Below are 23,027 nucleotides of genomic sequence, written 5' to 3' on the forward strand. Positions count from 1 at the left end.
ATTCCCTGAAGTTCACATTTTCCCATAAATTTCCCATTACTACCATGCAAAATATATCCCCAGTGAAAGAGTAGTGATGCCCCCTAACCAGACCATACTTTTCACCATCACTATTGAATCAATAAATGAGACGCTGCAACTTCAATCAGGGCAAAACTTGACTCCTCTCTCCATTGGAGACCTGTTGGACTTATTTCCCAAGATCAGCCCTACAATATTGGCCCAAATAATCCATACCTTCATTGTAGAAGAAAAGCATACCCGCAAGGAACCTCCTCCATATGTGTATACCTATTTTCCCCATTTGACCAAGACATTGTAGCAATGATATCCAGTGTCCTAGGTTATACCACAAGTGAGTATATATATGAGATCATCTTGGCTTTCATGTCCATATACACTCCAGGATAACCTCCTACTGTTATTTATGATTATTCAAAGTTTATAGCTAATAGAATGCATGACCAGTTCCTTAGGATGAGTAATGAGCGAGTCTTCAAGTATTCTTTTGTTTTATATCACCTTTTCCTATACTACCATGCTGATAAGTTCCCATTTACTCTCCAGAAGCTTGACAAAAAAGGTAACCCTAGATCAGTAATTTTCTGGACACCATTAATCCATAAATATGACTCCCCATATTCATATATAGACTTCATAGACTTATTTGTACATCCCATTGTGACAATGCTAATAGGCAGACCTCCTCCAAGAATCAGTTCAGATATAAGGAGGATCATGCAACTCTCAAAACAATCCAAAGTGGGGGATTGTTACTTGTACCAAAACCACACAGAGATTAGAATTTATGGCTGTGAACTGGCCCCTTAAAAACTACCTAAATACCTCCTAATGAAGTTATTTTCTCTAGAGTACTACAAGTAGATAATAAATTCAGATGATGTACACTTTATCAAAGCTAAAAAGAAGGCCCAGCTCAGGATCAAAGACCAATTATGTCCCTTCATTTGCAATAGCTGAGAAGTTGGAAAGGAGGAAAACCTTATCCTTCAAAGATTAAATCTAAAACAGAGCTTCATATGGAGATATGATACCTTGGATTTCATCTGCAATAGAAGACAGAAAAACAAGATGGCTCCCTATATTCATCACCGCATCCCTGAAATAGAAAAGTATGCCAACCAATTGGAATGGATGGAAAACAATTTAGAGGACAGGGATAGTACTGAAGCTGTTGTGGAAAACACATTAATTGATCTAGAGAAACAACTTAATGAGGGTTCTTTCCTATAGGTGCCAGGAGAATCACAGGTACAAGAAGAATAAGAAGCATCAGACCTATCAGAGGTAACAGAGAAATCAGATATACCAAAACAATTAGAGAAAACAGACAAACTAGAGGCCACCATGAGTACCCCCCCAGTCTTACAGACTTCTCTAAATGAGGAGAAAATCCTCAAGAGAAACAGGGAAGGGGCCACTCCTTCAAAATGAGCAACATCATAAGCCTATGCAGAGACAAGTTGGGCTAAGAGGCAAAGAGGGAATCCTGTCTCTGAATAGGAATATATAGAGGAGACAACTGAGGTTAGGAGCACAGAAAGAGATGGGAGCAGGCATGCCACTACATCTGGAGGCACTCTAGAACCTTGCACATCACACACTCAGATGTTGGAAAGGCAACAAAGTGTTGAGGTATCCTCTTTTAGAATGCCAACAGATAAAGACCAAGACATCAAAGATAGATACAAAGAAATAAAAGCTAGGAATGAGAGGCTGAAAGCCCAAACTTATGCACAGTATTTGATGATGACCCCTACCAATCAGACAAGGCTTATTTCACCCTATGATGTTAAAGAGGGGAAAATACAAATGACCTTCATCAAGCCGACCACTGAGCAGTCAAGGACAACAATAGATTTTAAAAGAGTGGATTTTGAAGTACTAGCAAGGGATATTCATTTCATTGACCAGATTGAGCTACATAAGAAAATTGGTGAGATTATTTATTCTACATTGATAAGGAAATCCATAGAAGACCACCAATTGCATAACTCTTTAAATAATATGTCAACTCAGTTTCAGTTGGAGAAGGCCTTCTCACAGGCCAAAGATAAAAGAATCAAGTCGTTAGAGGACTTAGTGATAGGATTAGGACATGATCCCAAGGATTTGAAAGCAACAAAGTAGCTAATTAATAAGAAGAATGATGACATTGCTGCACTGAAGAAGAAACTCAAAATTCCCTAGCTGCATCACCCTCAAACAATGGAAGTCCTAGAAGCACAAAAAGGACATGAAGAGCTTATGGACCTAGTCCTAAAGCTAAATGATCAGCTTAAAGAAACAGAGAAGGAATTGGAAACTTTGATTCAGTCTACGCAAAGTGACCTAGCCACAACTTCCATAACTACCATTCCTACAGTGACAACAACAGTTCCTTCCAAAATGGAAGCATCATTGCCACATATAGCTCCACTTGCCACAACACTACTAATTACAACTGAGTCCACTACAACAGCAGGTACTTCAACTGAAAAAATAGAATAACTGGTAAAATCTATAGCGGAGATGTCGATCCAAGCTACAGAGCTCAAAAGATTAAAGGAGAAAGTGGCAAGCTTAGAAACTGATTGTAAACTTGCCCAAATTCATCAAAGAGAAGGGACACAGATGACACTAAGGATGGGTGAGAAAATCAAAGTCCTAGAGAAAGATTTGACACTGTAGAAGCCACTGGGACAAACTAAAGAGATGCTCTGGGCCAATATCATTGACTCTGTCAATGATATTTGGCCATAAATCCAAGTTATATTTGAGCAAACTGAATTGGTGAAGGTAGCTACTGAGGCTATCTAGAAAGTAAGGGAAGAATTAGGAGACCAACCTAAGGATGCAAATTGACTCATCCACCTCCTGAATAGTAAGAACAGATATGAGCTCCATGAGCTTGGTGTAGAGGATAGGACTGAAGCCATCCTAGAGATTAAAAAGGTTCTTTCCAAAAGAAACCTCATGCTCAACTTAGAAGAAAAATGCCATAACATGCATGTAGCCATTGACAGATTCATGGCTAAATTTCAAATTTTGAGGGACAAAGGCCTTCCCAGTCCTATGGTCGTCAATGATAAACTCATGACCCAATTGGACTATAGTGATAGACTTAGGAGGTTGGCCAAGGAATAAGCCAGCTCTTCAGGCATTAAAGCTTTGCCCACTGGCAAAGTATTATATGATACATTGGAGAACCTATTTTTCCTAGAACATGAGGTGAAACATTTGTTTCTCACCAAGCCCAATTTTGAAAAATACATAAGGGCAGACGAAATTTACAGAAGAATGTTGAAGGTGAGATTGCCTGAGGCAGAATGGTGGGAAAAAATGACAGATTTACTATGAAAAAGTTTTACATCAGAAAGTTACCACAGTAAATCTGAAGGCAGCCAGGTGAAACAGGTGAAAGACAAATAAGCAAGGTCAAAGAGTATCAGTGAAAGATCAAAGTAAAGAAGATTCCAGCATGGAAATACCACAACTATCAGTCAGCTTAAAGGGCTCAAAACTCAACAGAAATAGCCAACAACACCACAATAAAAGGTATGACAAGAAGTAGTTTCACATCTGTCTCTATCTTCATGCATGAAGATATTTTATTCCCTAGATTAAATCTAAAATTGTTATGAGATATTTTGTAATTATTTTTTGTATAAATACTTCACATTTCGAAGTATGTAGTGTGGATTCCATGACATTTCTATAGAATTTTTCTCTCAAATCAAAATTCTATTGTATCAATGACTAGATTGGCTTGCTGGATCAAGGAATGATATTTCATAAATTGCTTGAATACACTAGGATTCATGTGTAAATCGAAATACAAATAAGAATTCTCTCATGTTTCTTGTTGTTTTCTCTTATGTTTCTTCATAATCTTGTTTTTTTCTCTAAAATCTAAATGTATAACAAGGAATGATATTTCAGAAATTGCTTGAATGCACTCCGTCTTAACTGTTTTACATTCTAAATGTTTTCTCCTAAACTATCTTAGCTAAGGAATTCTTAAGTGCTCCTTTTCTTCCGTAGTTTCTCCTTTGGTCTATATGAAAGGATTCTTAATTGCCCTTTGTTCATGATCACCCTCTGTTCTTCATTCTGATCCTGATCCAAGGATTCTTAAGTGCCCTTTCACCCTGGTTAGAATCATTTCATCCATTAGACCTGAAGATTTACCTTTTGTTTTGCTAGCTTGCCCTGTGAACATTCCCTTTAATGATCTGGTCCAGTTATGCTATCCTTTTATTGACTCCATAGCCCAATGGCTTGAAGACCTATCTCTATCCATCTGTTCTAATAATTCCACCACCCAACCTTCATTTCAAAACAAAACTCCATGAGCACTAAGAACTAACCTAAAATCCCATATGAACAAAGCTAAATTATAAAGAGAGAGACCTCTCTGGGCTTGGGTTGGCTAGAACCTAAGACTAAAAGATTATTTTGTGGTTACCTCGGATGATTCCTTCTTTTGATAACTTCTAGAGAAAACTTCTAAGTGATAACATAGTGGCAACCATACTGGGGACTCAAACCCTCAGTCTTAATAAACCTTTGAGAAAATTTCAAATCTTTATTCCAAGCCTCTTGAAGGGTTTATTAAAATTTATTTATGAAATTTCACAAAATGAAAGTAATTAGAAATCTCGAAACTCTGGCTTCAAGGAGAACTCACTGTACTAGGGTAAATCAATATCCAAACCCTACCCCTATAGTGGATAATCCCAACCTGATTTTGAGAAGATACCAAAGACAAGAAATTTCAATAAGTCCAACACCTTCAATCAAAGCGGATTCATGCCCCGATGAGTGGTTGTTTTTAGAAGACCTTCCCTTTGATGAGTCATTTGACCTTTCCCTATTCAGAACCAGGTCTGAAAGCACACTTGATGACATAGTTCTAGATCCATAGTTTATTGCAGACCTTGAAGTCCAAAAGTCAAACTAATCAATTGATGAGTATATTCTAAATTCCCCTCAGTCATCCCTTACTACTGCTAATATCCCTGAGCTTTCTGAACCAGTGTCAACTACCCTTAGTTCACCATTATTCCCTTCCACCTCTGAAGTTCATTCCTCACCTCCATTCATACCTTCACTTCCCTACCAACCTATCATTACCCATCAATCACCTATTACTCCTAGTTCTCCATCAACTACTGTATCATCTCCTGGTACCCCAACCCCACTTCTTAGCCCTGCCCAACTTAAAGCCATGGAAAATAGATATGCTCCTCTTATGTTACCTACCCCACTTGGTTCCATTCCATAAGATTACCAAAACAAAATTGTCCAATTTGATGGGATAGGACCCTATACAACACAACATCATGTAAACAAAATGATAGACTACTTTTAATTGCATGAAATTGATATTGGAGATTTTCAAATGAGACTTTTTGCTTAGACTCTAGCCAGTGATGTAAGGAAATGGTTTAGGCCATTACCTGCTAATAGCATAGATGGTTTAGATATATTTTTTCACCAATTTTTAAATAGATGGGAAAATAAAAATAACCCTCTGCAAATCCTTTCAGAATACGAAAACATCAGAAGAGGATAAAATGAAACAGTCCAGGATTATTGTACCAGATTTAACAGTATATACAATGCAATAACAGTCAATCTTAGACCCCCACCTGACTTAGCACTGATAAAGTTTCCTGATGGGTTTGATACTGATATGGCCTTCCAAATCAAATAGAGAAATCCTCTGGCTTTAGAAGACATGTAGAATGTAGGAGTTAGTGTAGAAGCCAACTTGCTAGCAAAAAGATCTAGGGTTAGGAATGAAAGGAGAGGACTTGCCAAAGATGAAGCCTCACCCTCTAACCTTAAAATAGATGTTCTAACCAAGGGTATGGAAAAACGGATGGATAGGATAGAAAACATTGAGAGGAAGCCTTAATGGGATAATCAACAAGCACCTACAGTGAGAAATCCAAACTTTAGAAAGAATTAGAATCAAAATACTGGAAAGAATGGACCTGATCAGAATATTAGGCCTCCATTTCAAGAAAAATATGCTAAAACGTCACATCCAGATGACCTTGAACAAGATAAACACGTTAACTTGATGGGATTGGATGATGAGGAGACTGTCTTCTTGACCCAAGATGAGCAGGAACTGCATATGTTGCAGCAATTGCATACCCGGAAGCAAGGGTATGATTCTGCTATTTTTGAAGTACATAAAAAATACAATTTGAGGAGTAAAAATATTGCTGACACTCCTGACCGAACCAAGAAAACAGTACTAAATCAACCAAAGAAGATCAAAGCAGCTCCAGTTACTAAAACTCTCCAAATCTTCCCTAGACCAAATCAGAACCCTCTTGGTCCATCCATTGTAGATATAACCCATGACCAACCCCCTAATGATTAACCATCGATTTCAATCCCCTCCAAGGAGACAATGGAGAAATCTCCAAACACCATATTAGAAAATCCACATAAAAAGACCTCAAATGCAGAAAAAGAAGAGCAACCTACTCCAATTCCTGCTATGAAAATTCCAAGCACTCAAATAGAGATAGCCCCTTTTCCTTTCAATTTGGGAGCAGAGGTGGCTAAACTAAAAATTTCAATTCCCTTAATAGAGCTAATTAAAAGTGAAACCTATAAGTCTCAAATAAACAAAACCTTAAACTTTTTTGAGAATGAAGACTCTGTCAACTTTTTTGATGATCAGATTGAGCTTATATTTGGTCTTAATGCTAATGGAAAACCATTAGAAGGAGGGATACCACCATTTTATATTAGCCTTTGCATTCATGATAAAATCATGCACAATGCAATGTTAGATTCAGGAGCGTCACACAATTTAAAGCCAAAATCGGTTATAGAAAAATTAAACTTAGAAATTACTAGACCTTACAAGGACTTGTTTTCATTTGACTCAAGTCAAGTAAAATGTCTAGGTTTATTCAAAGACCTATGTGTTTCCTTAGTGCAATATCCTGCTAAAACCATTCTCATGGATATAGTAGTCACTGACATCCCACCTAAATATGGGATGCTATTGTCTAGATCAAGGGTCTTTACAACTTGACATGTCATATGCCACAATATCAGTCTTTGGACAACCTAAAAGGATGTACAGAGAGACCCTAATGTAATATGTGGTGAGTAGCCAGGATAGACCTCAAAACTTTCCTATCGATTCCTTGAATTCAGACATTGATTCCTTTATTTTGTATAGTGATGAACAAGAGAAACAAACCACTTCAAATAGTATTATTTCAGAACCAAAACAAATTGCAGTTACAGTTGAAAAAGAAATTGTCGAAACTCAAGAGATTTCCAATAAACAAGATAATCAAAATGCAACAAACAAGGAAAATTTTCTCTCCTTTGACAGTGAAAATTTGGGAACATGAGATATTATGGCACCTTGAATTTGATGAATCAGTGAATAAGTTAGGAGCAGGAGCAGGAATGTGGATATATAATTTGGGGAATGATCACTCAGAGGGCCATGCTTATAGACTGAATTTTAAATGCACTGACAACATGGTAGAGTATGAAGCGCTTCTTTTAGGTCTTAAATTAGTTAGAAAGCTAGGAGCTATAAGAGTTTCTATCATGGGAGACTCTGAATTAGTTATAAAATAGATTAAAGTTGTATATATGACCAAAGACCCTAGATTAAGTTGTTACAGAGGAACCATTATAGAAATACTAAACACTTTCCTAGAAACCAAAGTTGTTGTAATTCCTAGGAAGCATAATATGTAGGCTCATAGTTTAGTAATGTTTTCAAACACTTGTAAGTTACCATTTCAACCTAACCATCAATACACTTCTGAGGTCAAGCGCAGACCTGTTATCCCAGATAACTTGAAAAACTGGCAAGTATTTTCTAGTGACCAACAGATAAAAAAAAAATTAACCTTAGAGGAAGAATTTGTAAATAGTAATATAGACACTGACATAACAGTAGATCCTGATCTTAAAGATGAAATAGAAATTAATGAAATAGAAGATGAAAAGGTAGATAGATTCCATCCTACTAAATTACAAAATTTGATGTGAAAAACCTAAAACAAGTTGAAATTGATGAGATAATTAACGAAGACTCTGAAATCATTAATCTTAAAGACAACCTTTTGCCCAAAGGATTAACCCCTTTGGAAGACTTGTTTGATTCAAAGGATGTCCCTAGAAAACCAAAGATGGAACCCTTAAAGTTTGATATAGAGGAGTGTAATATAAGCACTAAGGAAAATCCAAAATTGATCAAACTTTCAAATTCCTTACCTCCTACTGAAAAAGTGAAATACCTTGAACTCTTAAAGGAATTCCAAGATGTCTTTGCTTGGAGTTATGAGGACCTCAAATCCTATGACACCAACATCATACAACACACTATCCCAATAAAATAAAACTAGAAACCTTTTAGGCAGAAGCTTAGGAGGATCAATCCCATCCTATTTCCTTCTATTGAAAATAAAATCAGAATGATGTATGAAGCCAAGATAATATCACCAATTAGATTCTCTAATTGGGTTTCAAATTTGGTGCCAACTAGGAAGAAAACTAGTGAGATAAGACTCTATGTTGATCTCAGGAATCTTAATAAAGTTTTACTCAAAGACAATTATCCTTTCCCTAAAATGGATCATATCTTACAAAGGGTAGTAGGGTTAACCAGAATCTCATTATCGGATGGGTTTTCTAGTTACAGTTAGATTTTAGTTCACCTAGATGACTAGGCTAAAACCTGTGTTTACTACTCCTTGGGGCACATTCATGTATGTGAAGATGCCTTTTGTATTAAAGAATGCAGGGGCCACTTTCCAAAGATCCATGGACATAGCTTTTGCTAAGGAAATTCATGACTTCCTAGTAATATATTTATATGACATCACTATATTCTCAAAATCCGATAAACAAGACTTAGATCATCTAAGGCAGGTTTTCATCAAATGCAAGAAGTATGGAATTTCTTTGAATCCCAAAAAATCTTTACTTGGGTTAGAGAGGGAAAGTTATTAGGCCATATAATCTCTAAAGATGGTATCCAAATAGATCCTGCAAGAATTGAAGCCATCTTACAGATACAACATCCTAGGAGCATTAGAGAATTACAAGCCTTTTTAGGGAAAATTAACTTTCTTAGGAGATTTATTTCTAACTTAACAAAATTAATTAGGTCATTAAACAATATTTTGAAAAAAGATTCGACCATAAAATGGACCATTGAGGCTAAGAAAACCTTTGATGATATTAAGATAGCCTTAAAAAAAACACCATTTCTGATCAGTCCAAAGCTTGATAGAGATTTCATTATATTTTCCTTTTCCTCAGAACACACAATTGCTACAGTTTTACTGCAAAAGAATGATCAGGGTTATGAACAACCTATTGCCTCTTTTAGCAAAGCCCTGAGAGATGCCCCCTTAAAATACAATATAATGGAAAAGCAAGCCTTTTCTTTGGTCAAAGATATCAAATATTTTAGAGTTTACATTTTATATTCTCATATAATAGCCTATGTCCCCGATTCAATAGTCAAGGATATCCTAACTCAGGATGGCCCAAATGGAAAGAGAGGGAAATGGGTTGCTACTATGTTAGAATATGACCTAGAAATCAAACCAACAATGTTAATCAAAGCCCAAGGTTTAGCCAAGCTCATGGCTGAATCAAACTATCAGACCTTAGATATAAATTTTATTGCAGAAATGGATAATGGAGAGGAGATGGAAACTCCACCAATTAGCCAAGCCTTTATTGAATCACCATGGTATGCTGACATTATATATGTTTTACAAAATCTACAAGCTTCTCCTAAATTATCCAGGACCACAAGCAGATTTTTAAAAATGAAATCTTTAAAATTTTTCATAATTGACAATGCTTTGTTTCAGAGGAATCATGAAGGTATCCTTCTTACCTATTTATTAAAAGAAGAATCTGACAAAGTGTTACAAGAGTTTCATGCAGGTGACTATGGAGGACATCCTTACTGGAAAACCACTACTGACAAGATTCTTAGAGACAGTTTCTATTGGCCTACTTTGTTTTCTGATGTAAAGAAATTTGTAACCTCATGTCATAAATGTCAAATTTTTGAAGGAAAGAAAAACCTTTTACCCCTGCCCTTAAAACCAATCTCTACTGAAGCACCTTTTCAACAATGGGGTCTTGCCCAACACAAATGTATCCTCACTGCTACAGATTATTTTACCAAATGGATAGAAGCAATACCATCAAGGCTAGCCACTGACACTGTTATAATAACCTTCCTTGAGGCCAACATCCTATCTAGATTTGGGTGCCCAACAAAAATCATCACGGAGAATGCAACAGCTTTCAATTCTAGAAGAATGATTGATTTCTGTAATAAGTATCATATAACCCTAGGCCAGTCCACAACTTCTTACCCTCAAGGAAATGGACTAGCAGAGTCCTCAAACAAAATTATGGTAAATATCATCAAAAAATTGTTAGAAGATAACAAGAAAACATGGAACAAAAAGCTAATAAATTCCATGTGGGCAGACAGGCTAACCATAAAAAAATCCATTGGTACTAGTCCTTATCAATTAGTTTATGGAATGGAAGTTGTTTTCCCATCTTCCTTGGGAACACCAATGTTGAAGCTGCTCCAAGAGTTGTAGCTTGAACCAAATGACACTCAAATAAGAATCAACCAAATAATTCACTTATAGCAAACCAGGGAAGAAGTGTACATCAAATCTTAAGTTGTGCAAGAAAGGATCAAGAAAACTTTTGATAAAAGGACTAACGTGGAAGACATTTACCTAGGGGACAAAGTTCTAAAATGGGATTCAAGGAGAGAGGATAAAGGTAAACATGGGAAATTTGATTTCCTATGGAAAGGCCCATATATCATTTATGCTTTTAGAGGTAATAATGCTTTCTTCCTCAGAGAAATGGTGGCACATAAGTAGAAGGAGGACCAGTTAATGGTCAAATGATCAAACACTATATTAAGCCTAGTTACTGATTTCACTAATCATTTGTATGTAGTTTACTTTCAAAAGTCTAGAGTGGATTGGATGGTGATTTTTGAAGTTGAAGCCAGAAGAGAAGGCCCTAAGCTTCAAAAGGTTTACTGTCATAAATAGCAATAATGCAGAAACATGAAAAGGAAAAGTTGCAGGGTAACATCAGAACAATTTAGAAGGCCATTGGTCTACTTCTTGACATTTCACTAGGAGATGCCATCCCCAAGTGGAGCCACTGTTAGGTTCCTATACCAAAAGGAGTCATAATTTTTAAATGGCTGAGATTAAACCTGGAATATGTACATACCTTTGCTTTCTACAAATGTTTTCCATATTCAAAAATTTTAAAAATGTAAAGACAGTATGTCCTAAAAGAATAATCAAAGGACAAAAATATTAAAAAGGTAAAAAAAGATGAAAAATATGAACCCCAAGAAAAGAAAAAGGACCATGAAAGTGTGCAATTCAAAATTCCACTACTATTTACTTTTTGTGCATAAGAAATTATTGTGTGCAGTTTGTAATCTTTGCCACAATCAATGATAGTCAAAATGTTTAAACTTGGTTATTCCATGTTTAAATTTGATTTCTACAGATAGAAAATAAAAATCTGGCCAAACAGTGTAACCTTTGCAGACAAATAGATAGGTAGAGTAAATAAAAGGATCTCAATTGTTTAGTCTGAGCCCTTGGATGTAATAAGGTTAGATTTAATTAGTTTACTATTGTAAAGAGAAGAAAAATGTTTGATAACGGTTTGATATCTCAAATGAACCCTAATAAAGAGAAGTGAAAATAGTAGGATGAGTAGATGGGTAAGTAGAAGAAAGGTTTCAAAAGTATGGTAATTGATTAGACAAAAGCATGTTTATCATCTTTTCCATCATGAAAGTTCTATAGAAAAATGGACAATCAAGCATGAAATTGGATATCAAAGGAAATTAATTAACTTCCCTCATTCATTTCACATTTTACTTAAATAATTTCCCACAATAAAGTTCAAAGTACTTAAAAACCCTAAGTCAAAGAGGCTCAGAGCATTTCTTTGACTTTTGGAGGGACTGGACCCTCAGCTCAATGACTTATAGGCAATAAGTACTAAAATCCCCTTATAAAAATTCATCTCCCCCTTCAGTTCATTCATTTTCCCTAGTAATAATCCTTTCCTAAGGTTAAAATACTTTTACGTAGGAAAAGTATTTATTCCCCCACATAAATCATTTTCATATTAAAATCCCACAAAAACACTATATCCTAAGTTTTTATGTTATTATCGGAAAAGAATTTAAGCATGAAATATCATATACTTAGGGTATTGTGCCCCTTTCCACTCATTTTGTTAATTACTAATTTTATTTATTAAATCCCAAACAAAACCCTTTTTCCTGTATATATTTAACTCCTACAATATTAACTAGCCCTATACCCTAGTTTAAAATATAAACTATGATTTTCTACCCAAACCCCAACACACCCACTAACTAATCGATCCACAATTAGGTTAGTCAAAATCCCAATTAAACCCTCTGTTAATGACCCCAACGCCTTAACCCCCACCTTAATACCTCATTAACAAAAAACTGCCGCACTTAATCACCCATAGGGCCCCCACACTACCCTCCATGCAACACCCCCTCCCAATCACCACACGATCACTCCCCTCCACATCTGACAGCCCTTATCCATTTTGGACGAGCTTGATGTCCAAAAAATACCTACCCAAAAAGAGCTATTTTCCACCAAGCCCTCGATGCTACATGTCATTCACGTATGGAATCAGGTGGCCTCCCCTGAATATCACCAAGCACCCAAAAGCGGTGCGATGGAAACCACTTAATACCCGCCCGCTACATGCCAAAATAGCTACTGTTCACCCCGCTACATGACAAATAACCACTGTTCACCCATACCCACGAAAATTGACTTTCGCACATAAAGCCAAAAAAGCCCCAAATCATTTGTTTTTATCTTTTTTTAACTGAAACACTTCATGCACGCACCTTTGAACATCGAAGATATCAACCTACATCTAATTGCACCCTAAATATGCCACATAGCACCCAGTTCACCTTCCAGCCTACATAAAGTCTTTTTGATTGTTCGCAATTGCTAGCCAACCAGTTCAAAGCTAGTTTTCCTTAATTTGAGGTATTTAAGCCATAATTCACTGGAAAACCTCTCAATTTCAGAACCAGTTGCTGAGTTTTATTAGTTAAAGTGAAAATTTAATGAAACAAACTCAAGTGACTTAAGCTTACTCTATACTGAAACACCATTTCCCAAAAAGTCTGAAAAACACCTCCCCCATTCTCAAATCCACAAGAACTGAGAATGGCTGCCCCAATTGCCATGGATGTGAGACCTATTTCCACTCCTCATCTGGACCTAGACCATCACCCCCTGGCTGAGAAGGATTTCTAGATAAAGGACAGCTTTGTCCATGAATTCCCTCTCAAACTATATTGTCGATACAAAGACCAATACCTAAGCCATGCTAATAAAATTGGTTTTTGGGAGTCCAATTTGCCCAAGTACGAATTCCCTGAAGTTCAAATTTTCCTAGAAATTATCCATTACTGCCATGCAATCTATATCCCCAGTCAAATGGCAGTGATGTCCCCTAACCAGACCATACTTTTGACCATCACTGTTGAACCAATAAACGAGATGCTGCAACTTTAACCAGGGAAAAACTTGACTCTTCTCTCCATTGGAGACCTATTGGACTTATTTCCCAAACTCAACCCTGTAGGATTGGCTGAAATAATCCAAACCTTCATTGTAGAAGAAAAGTATACCCCCAAAGAACCTCCTCCATATGTGTATACCATATTTTCCCCATCTGGCCAAGACATTGTAGCAATGATATCCAGTGTCCTAGGTTATACCACAAGTGAGTATATAGATGAGATTATCTTGGATTTCATGTCAATATACACTCCAGGATAGCCTCCTATTGTTATTTATGATCATGCCATGTTTATAGCTGAAAGAATGCATGATAATTTCCTTAGGATGAGTAATGAGCGAGTCTTCAAGTATTCTTATGTTTTATATCACCTTTTCCTATACTAACAAGCTAATAAGTTCCCATTTACTCTCCATAAGCTTGACACAAAAGGTCACCCTAGATCAGTAATTTTCTAGACTCCATTGATCCATAAATTTGACTCCAAATATTCATATACAAACTTCATAGACTTATTTGTACATCCCATTGTGACAATGCTGATAGGCAGCCCTCCTCCAAGAAACAGTTCAAATATAAGGAGGATCCTGCAACTCTCAAAACAATCCAAAGTGGGGGATTGGTACTTGTACCAAAACCATAGTAAGATTAGAATTTATGGCTGTGAGTTGGCCCCATACAAACTACCTAAATACCTCCCAATGAGGTTATTTGCTCTGGAGTACTACAGGTAGATAATAAATTCAGATGAGGTACACTTTGTCAAAGCCAGAAAGAAGGCCTAGCTTAGGATCAAAGACCAATTAGGTCCCTTTATTTGTAATAGCTGAGAAGCTAGAAAGGAGGAAGACCTAATCCTTCAAAGATTAAATCTAAAACAGAGCTTCATATGGAGATATGATCCCTTGGATTTCATCTGCAATAGAATATAGAAAAACAAGATGGCTCCCTATATTCATCACCGCATCCCTGAAATAAAAAAGTATGCCAACCAATTTTAATTGAGGGAAAACACTTTAGAGGACAGGGATAGTACTGAAGTTGCTATGGAAAACACATTAATTGATATAGAGAAACAACTCGATGAGGGTTCTTTCCTGTAGGTGCCAGGAGAATCACAGGTACAAGGAGAATCATGGGTACAAGAAGAATCAGAAGCAGCAGACCTATTAGAGGTACCAAAGAAATCAGATATACTAGAACAATCAGAGAAAATAGACAAACCAGAGGCCACCATGAGTACCCCCCAGTCTTACAGACTCCTCTAAATGAGGAGAAAAGCCTCAAGAGAAATAGGGAAGGGGCCACTCCTTCAGAAAGACCAACATCACAAGCCTATGCAGACACAAGCCAGGCTAAGAGGTAAAGAGTGAATCCTGTATCTTAACAAGAATATACAAAGGAGATGGATGAGGTTACTGGCACAGAAAGAGATGGGAGAAGGCATGCCACTCCATATGGAAGCACTCTAGAACCTTTCACATCACACACTCAGATTTTGGAAAGGTAGAAAAGTGTTGAGGTATCCTCTTTTAGATTGCCAGCAGATAAATACCAGGACATCAAATAGAGATACAAAGAAATAAAAGCTACAAATGAGCGGCTAAAAGCTCAAACTTATGCACAGTATTTGAAGATGACCCCTGCCAATCAAACAAGGCTTATGTCATCCTATGATGTTAAAGAGGGGAAAATGCAAATGACCTTCATCAAGCTGACCACTTAGCAGCCAATGGCAACAACAAATTTTAAAAGAATGTATTTTGAAGTACTGGCAAGGGATATTCATCCCATTGACCAGATTGAGCTACATAAGCAAACTAGTGAGATGATTTATTCTACATTGACAGGGAAATCCATATCGGCCCACTAATTTTAGACCTCTTCATATAATATGTTAGCTAAGTTTTAGTTGGAGAAGGCCTTCTCACAGGCCAAAGATACAAAAATCAAGTCCTTAGAGGACTTAGTGATAGGATTGGGACATGATCCCAAGGATGTGAAAGCAACAGAGCAACTAATTAAAAAGAAGAATGATGGAATTTATGCACTGAAGAAGCAGCTCAAAATTCCCCAGCTACATCACCCTCAAACAATGGAAGTCCTAGAAGCACAGAAAGGACATGAAGATGTTATGGACCTAGTCCTAAAGCTAAATGACCAGCTTAAAGAAACAAAGAAGGAATTGGACACTTTGATTCAGTCCAAGCAAAGTGACATGGCCGCAACTTCCACAACTACCATCCCCACAGCGACAACAACAGTTCCTTCCACAATGGTAGCATCATTGGCACCTACTGCTCCACTTGCCACAACACTGCCAATCACAATTGGGTCCACTATAGCAGTAGGTACTTCAACTAAAAGAACAACAGAGCTGGTAAAAGCTATGGAGGAGATTTCCATCCAATATCAAGAGCTCAAAAGATTACAGGAGAAAGTGGCAAGCTTAGAAACTGATTGTAAACTTGGCCAAATTCAGAAAAGGAAAGAGACACAAAAGGCCCTAAGGATGGGTGATAAAATCAAAGTCCTAGAGAAAGATTTGACACTGCAGAAACCACTAGGACAGACTAAAGAGATGCTCTGGGCCAATACCATTAACTCTGTCAATGATATTTGGCCATCAATCCAAGTTATATTTGAGCAAACTAAATTGGTGAAGGTAGCCACTGAGGCTATCTAGAAAGTAAGGGCAGAATTAGGAGACCAACCTGAGAATTCAAATCGACTCATCCACCTCCTGAATAGTAATAATAGATATGAGCTCCATGAGCTTGGTGTAGAGGATAGGACTAAAGCCATCCTAGAGATTAAAAAGGTTCTTTCCAAAAGAAACCTCATGCTCAACTTAGAAGAAAAATGCCATAACATGCATGTAGCCATTAATAGATTCATGGCTAAATTTTAAATTTTGAGGGACAAAGGCCTTCCCAGTCCTATGGTCGTCAGTGATAAACTCAGGAGGTTGGCCAAGGAACAAGCTAGCTCTTCAGGCATTAAAGCTTTGCCCACTGGCAAAGTATTATATGATACATTGGAGAACTTGTTTTTCCTAGAACATGAGGTGAAACATCTGTTTCTCACCAAGCCCAATTTTGCAAAACACACAAGGGCAGACGAAATTTACAGAAGAATGTTGAAGGTGAGGTTGCCTGAGGCAGAATGTTTGGAAAAAAATGACAGATTTACTATGAAAATGTTTTACATCAAAAAGTTACCATAGTAAATTTGAAGGTTTTCGAAGTATGTAGTGTGGATTCTATGACATTTCTATAGACTTTTTCTCTCAAATCAAAATTTTATTGTATCACTGACTGGATTGGCTTGCTAGCTCAAGGAATGATATTTCAGAAGTTGCTTGAGTGCACTAGTATTCTTGTGTAAATCGAAATACAAATAAGTATTCTCTCATGTTTCTTGTTGTTTTCTCCTATGTTTCTTCATAACTTTGTTTGTTTCTCTAAAATCTAAATGTATAACACGGAATGATATTTCAGAAATTGCTTGAATGCACTCTGTCTTGAATGTTTTACATTCTGAATGTTTTCTCCTAAACTATCTTAGCTCAGGAATTCTTAACTACTCCTTTGCTTCCGTAGTTTCTCCTCTGGTCTATAACAAAGGATTCTTAATTTCCCTTTGCTCATGATCACCCTATTTTCTTCATTCTTATCCTGGTCCAAGGATTCTTAAGTGCCATTTCACCCTGGTTAGAATCATTTCATCTATCATACTTGAAGATATGCCTTTTCCTTTGCTAGCCTGCCCTATGAAAATTCCCTTTAATGATCTGGTCCAGTTATTCTATCCTTTTAATAACTCCATAGCCCAATGGCTTGAAGACCTAGTTCTATCCATCTGCTGTAAGAATTCCACCACCCAACCTTCAATTCAAAACAAAACCCCATGAGCACTAAGAACTAGCCTAAAATCCCATATGAACAAAGCTAAATTATAAAGAGAGAGTCCTCTATGGACTCCGGTTGGCTAGAACCTAAGCCTAAAACATTGGTTTGTGGTTACCTCAGATGATTCCTTCTTTTGATAACTTCTAGGGAAAAATTCTGAGTGGTAACACCTTAAAAGCATATTTATTGTTGAGAAGCAATGGAAAACCGTGAACATCAGAAAACCTAACGCCAGGAGATGAAGCGCCAAACCTATGGGCCCCATTAGGGTAAATTTGTACATAAAATTCTTGGGGTTGTAACTTTGGCATATGATATTCGTTTGACACACATGATACATCGTTAGAAGTATTTATCCAAGGACTATACCTTTTAACAAAAAGGGTTGGTCAATGAATCATGTTTTTCATTTAAAAAAAACATAGTTTAGGGCCTCAAAATCACACATGAAGTTTAGGAACCAAAAAAATGCCAAAAATAGTAAATTGTGCTAGAGTTAAGAAAACTGAAAAACTGAAAGAAACAATGTTCGGGGTCCAAGTGGAATAGGTGGGTGGCCACCAATATACACCTAGATCAGTCCTCCCACCTTAGCAAGCAATGGTCCCCATTGTGTTGAGTGCCTCTATTGGGAACGGGATCCCCAAGGACAGTTTTGGGGCTAAAAGCCCATGTTTGGGTCAAATTTTGTAATAAAATTGTAAAGTCTCTGAATTTTGTGGTCGCCAAGCATGAAGCATTCTACAAATTTTGTGTCTTTGTTTCCTGTTAATGCATCTTGACACGTTATGTATGAATCTCATTAATAATGCTTATATGATGCACGAATGTATGTAATTACGTCGGTCAAGTGAATGCAAGTAAGAACCTTTGTTTATGCGATACTAACTATGATTGATTAAGAAGATAAGTAAGACACTTAGACTAGTTTGGGAGTCTGCATGGTATGCTGCCCTAGTAGCGGAAAATACCTGAGCTGCACGTTAGGGCTGCACGAAGGTCAATCGTACCTTTTCCCGGAGGTACTAAAGGGCGGAATAGAGGGCTAGTATGGCAAGCCCTAGATCTAAGCAACCTACGTGAAGGCAAGAATAGAAGGAATAAACTGACATCACAACCATCTCAGGGTGTAGAAACATGATTCCAGCAACCCCCTATACTGCTTCGGGTGAGACTTCGGTCCGCGCTCCGCGAGCTGATGTCGAAAGAGCTAGTAGTGTAGGGATTTATTTGGTTAACTAATGTTGAACTTGGGTTAGGCCCCCTCAAGCTAATAAATGGTTCCATTGCTGAGACTAGAATCTGCATAAGAGATGTCTGATGTCCTATCACTGTAATCCAACTGAGAAAGAGATCGAAGACTAGTTGGATAGGAAGATCCACAAATTTGCGGCGTAGGATAACAAATGTCCATGACTAACAAAGGAACAATGACTAGAAAGGTACCTATATATAGAGATCCATGACATATTTTTCTGTTCCTTTCCGGTTAAGCCATACGAGTGGATTGCGAAGCTAGCAGATAGCCAAGGAAGGTGAAACTTGACGGTCCTATTGTTTAGACCCTGGAGCTAGTACATAAATTGGAAGCATCTAAGGATAAGATCGTGCGCGATGTCGATCATTGGCTTGATTGTGTCATAGGGGGATTTGTAACTAAATTCGCGGTCAACACCTCAGTCAGTTACAATGAGGTAGAGTGACACTTCTTCAAAGGTCCGCGAGGTAAGTACTTGAAATGTTTGAATACCTAGATTAAAATGTTATTGTGTGAAAAACAAATTATGCAGCTACCTTGATGTTTGGGTCTACGTGAAGCAGAAAAAATTACAGGAATGAAGGGAGAAACGGTCCTAAATATAGTCTGTTAATTTCACCTCAACGAGGTGATGAAGAAGGAGTAGCATGGGATTCTCCACGAAGTGCTATTCAGTTAACAAGACAACGATTCCCATGACTGCCACCTCCACCCACACTACCTCCAACTTCACCACCATCACAAGCAAATTCACTCACACCATCTCTGCGTCCACCATAGGTCAGTATGGAAAACTCAGTAAGCTACTTTTATTCAAAGGCTTGGGAAATGAGGACCCAGACCAGTTCTAGTTCATAGTGAAAGTTGTATGGGAAGCTCAGGGAATTACAGATGATCACATGAAGAAGGAAATGCTCGTCAGTGCTCTACAGGATTGTGCGCTAACCTGATACATCAAGTACTCTAATGATAACCCAAATGCTGGAGTGGTAGACATCCAGACCGCGTTGAAGAAAGAATTCAGTAGGCCAAAATCTGAGGAATAGTCGATTTTGGGGTTCAAGGAAATCGTGATGCAACTAGTTGAGAACCCTTGGGAACTAGATCAAAAGTGGAAGTGTAAAATTCACGAAGCTGATATGAACCTAATAGACAGACAGCACCATGAATGGTTCATGGCTTCGCTTCTGCCTCACCTAAGGGTTACGAAGTCACAACAGAAGGTAACGACTCAGGTAGAGGCCTTGGAGATTGCAATGAGACTGCATGAAACACTGATGCAAGATCCAAATTTGGGGTTCATCAGATCCATGCACAGTTGAAAAATCTTTGCCTTGAGATGAAAATCTTGAAGCAGGATAGAACAGTTCGACCAGAGATGCGTGAAGAGGCATGGTGCCCGAAATGCAAGGGTCAGGGGCATGACAAAGAACATTGCCCGGTATTTATGAACTACCTGGTAGGAGGAGGACCAATGCCTTTGATATCGAAAGCTTAGGTAGGACCAAGCGTGGGACCTGCTTTATGGTGTGCTATATGTCAGGTTGTAGGAAAACATGCCATGGATAACTATCATTTGCTACAAAATTTTGTATATACACCTCAACAATTGTTCTGCAACTTTTGTAGGTCAGTAGGGCATGATGAGCATAATTGCAAAAGCTATGAACTAATTATTGATAGAACACCCACCTATAGGGTACAGGGAGAAACACGACCCCCTGACTAAAGCATGGGGATGGCATGGATAGGATTTCAGGGGCATGGACAAGGCTGAGGTGGAGGAGGACCTGGTAGAGGTTGGGGATAGTTGAAATGCTACAATTTTGGAGGACTAGGACATTATGCCCAGATTGCACTAACCCAAGACATCCATCGTGAAAGTATTACACTCTGTTTGATCATGAAATAGAATATTGTCCTACACTGATAGATGGGATACATGACAAAGGGACAAACTACCTCAGCCAACTCAAAACCTATAAACAAAGAGTTCTGAGCCACACGAAAAGGATCTGAACGTGAATATAGTGCTCCAAAGTGGAATCAGAACAGGAGATGACAAAGGGAAACAACTCGAAAACAACACATGGGTTCTCAAAGCTTTAGCAAAGGAGGCTGATTTTAATTTGGAGCATGCACTTGACACATTCATGGAAGAAAAGAGGAGCTTTGTTAAGGCCTCCACCTAAGGGTACAATGATAAGCCTGATTAGGAGATGTACCCCTCTATTCTTACAACCTTCTTGGAGACCTACATGAAGTTACTACGTGATAGCAAGGCTATGAAGGAGTTACAGGAGTTTATAAATAGATGCGCTCGAAACACTGTGGGTGAGTTGCGCATAGTATGAAAGATTGGTAAGCATAAAACAAGAATAGGACGAGAGATGAGACTGACTGTGCAAATAGGAGAATATGAAATGGATCAGGTTATTTTGGACCTGGGTTCATATCCAAACATCCTACTAAAACAGACTTGGGAACGGATGGGGAGACCCATGCTGTAATAGTCTCTGATTCAGCTAAGGATGGTGAATCAACAGAAGATCATCCCCATGGGGCGGTTGCAAGGGGTGACTATAAATATTGAAGGTGTGAACGCACTAACTGAATTTGAAGTAATAGAAATTATGGATGATAGCAACACCTACCTTGTGCTCCTTGGAATTTATTGGGCTACTGATATGACCGGGGTAATCAACCTAAAGAAGTGAAAGATTATATTTGAGAAGAAATCACTCTACGTAATAGTACCCCTAGATCCTGCTGAGGGATCACGCCATACTAAACCAGTCTGCAACTATGAGAGCAATGACGATTTGGATTGTATATATAAGATAAAAGTGAGAGACTAATATTGGTTGAATCCAATAGTGGATGCATGAATTAAATGGAATCGTGAGAGTTCTTGCACCTCAAACTCTAATGAAGAATTAGAGTGCTAGAAGAATTAGTTACATGAGGTAACTACGCTGAGTTGTAACATGATGAATCGGTCACTGTGCTACGTGTCGTTAGAGGTAAGAAATCTGCCCACTTATGATGGCTTGAATGATGTGGATATCTTTTTGGATGCATTTGAGAGTGAGCTACTAGAAAAGCAATGCTTCTAGGCATTAGACTGGGCACTATGTGCTACACCAACAACATGGTGGGGTACACACAAGGGAACCATCTTGATTGGCACGAATGTAGGAGGATGATGAGAACATGCTTTGGGAATCCCAATGTGCTAGCAACAAACAAATATGATGGGCAGGATGATCTGAATGCGCACTTGCCCAAATTGGCTTAGGCTTATGGAGAGAAGCCCCAACCTGAATGCGTGCAATTGTTCTATCACACACTGGATGTCATCCCGATGAACTGGTATGTAGAAACAGAGCTTCCCCATGTTACAAGTGAATGGGATAATTTGCGCAAAGGATTCATAATGATGTTCAGGTTTGAAGACAGGTTTGACTGTATTGATGAGGCACTACAAGAGGTGAAAGCAACAATCTTCAGGATACCGCAGGATCCTTGGGACCTGATTCAGCCTGATTGGGCTACTTAGCCGAGTCACGTGATGAGCCCCAAAATTGGGTAACCTATTGGGCTCATTTTTCCTATTTGTCCTTGTACAATCCTCCATTTTTCATAGATTATGCATGTTTTTCTAGTATGTTTATGTTATTTGAATGAATAAGGGTGGTCACTCTACCTAGGAGACTAATACGTGGTTATTTCAGGATTTTTGGACAAATTTTGGAGCAAAACCAAGCAATCATGGGTCAGCTAACAACCAAGCTTGAGGTGAGGATTCGTAGGGAGGTTGTCTCTTGCATTAAATGGCCTTCCTCGAAATCTCCACCCTCAACACCGAGCTCCATAGGCCACCAAAATGAGTTTTAAAGGCAGCCAAACAGTTTTTGGAGGAGTGACTGTTCACTAGCAGTTGGGACAGCCGAGTCCCTTGAATCTAGGAGGGCTGCTAGCCCCCTCGTATTGTAAAAATAGGAAGGCCTTAGCCTTCGTAGTTTACTTTTGGAACTATTTTTATTTTTGCACTATAGTGCTGTCATTTTGCTCAGCCTGTTTTATTGTAGCTACTGCTGTACAAATTTCTTATGATGGTTATTTTTGAATAATGATAAGCAGCTTTACTTGGTATCAGATCTGAGTTCTTTATAGGA

The sequence above is a fragment of the Pinus tabuliformis genome, chromosome J (assembly GCF_031772625.1).
Source record: "Pinus tabuliformis cultivar Carrire ecotype Pingquan chromosome J, CPIR1, whole genome shotgun sequence".
NCBI lineage: Eukaryota > Viridiplantae > Streptophyta > Pinopsida > Pinales > Pinaceae > Pinus > Pinus tabuliformis.